Below are 1,139 nucleotides of genomic sequence, written 5' to 3' on the forward strand. Positions count from 1 at the left end.
ATGTGTCGGTCATCAACACTCACAGTTTTGCCCGATTCTGGCCCGTTTCGTGGACACTAAGTGGTTTGGGTTCCCGGAGTGATTTCTACGGTTAACAAACCGCGATGTGCGTTTACGTGTCGGTCATGAACACTCACGGTTTTGGCTGATTCTAGCCCGTTTCGTGGACTATTACTCACCATTTTGGGGCCCCAAATTGATTTCCATGGTTGTTGAACCCCATGGTGCGCATTCGTGTCGATCATCAAGAAGCGCATTTTTGGCCGATTTTGGCCCGTTTCTTGCACTATTACTTAGTTTTGGGGGTCCCAGAGTGATCTCCATGATTGACGAACTCTGGGGTGCGTTTACGTGTTGGTCATCAACACTCACAATTTTAGCCAATTCTGGTCCATTTCGTGCACTAGTACTTACCGTTTTGGCGTCCCAGAGCGATTTCCATGATTGACAATCCGCGGGGTGTGTTTGCGTGTCTGTCATCAACACTCGCTGTTTGGGCCAATTCAGACGCGATTCATGGACTATTACTCACCATTTAGGGGTCCCTAAGCGATTTCTATAGTTGTTGAACGCCAAGGTGCTTTTACATGTCGGTCATCAACACTCACAATTTTGGCCGATTCTAGGCCGTTTCGTGGACTATTGCTCACTGTTTTGGGGTCCTGGAGTGATTTCCACGATTAACGAACCGCGGGGTGCGTTTACATGCCGGTCATCAACACTAGCAGTTTTGGCCGATTCTGGCCCGTTTCGTGGACTATTACTCACTTTTTTGGGGCCCCGGATTGATTTCCATGATTAAGAAACCCCCGGGTGTGCTTACGTGTCGGTTATCAACACTCACAGTTTTGGCCGATTCTAGCCCGTTTCGTGGACTATTGCTCACTGTTTTGGGGCCCTGGAGTGATTTCCACGATTAACGAACCGCGGGGTGCGTTTACATGTCGGTCATCAACACTAGCAGTTTTGGCCAATTCTGGCCAGTTTCGTGGACTATTACTCACTTTTTTGGGGCCCCGGAGTGATTCCATGATTAACGAACCCCCGGTGCACTTACGTGTCGGTTATCAACACTCGCGGTTTTTGTCGACTCTGACCAGTTTCGTGGACCATTACTCACCATTTTGGGGCCCCAAAGC

Source organism: Triticum dicoccoides, chromosome 5B (assembly GCF_002162155.2).
Source record: "Triticum dicoccoides isolate Atlit2015 ecotype Zavitan chromosome 5B, WEW_v2.0, whole genome shotgun sequence".
NCBI lineage: Eukaryota > Viridiplantae > Streptophyta > Magnoliopsida > Poales > Poaceae > Triticum > Triticum dicoccoides.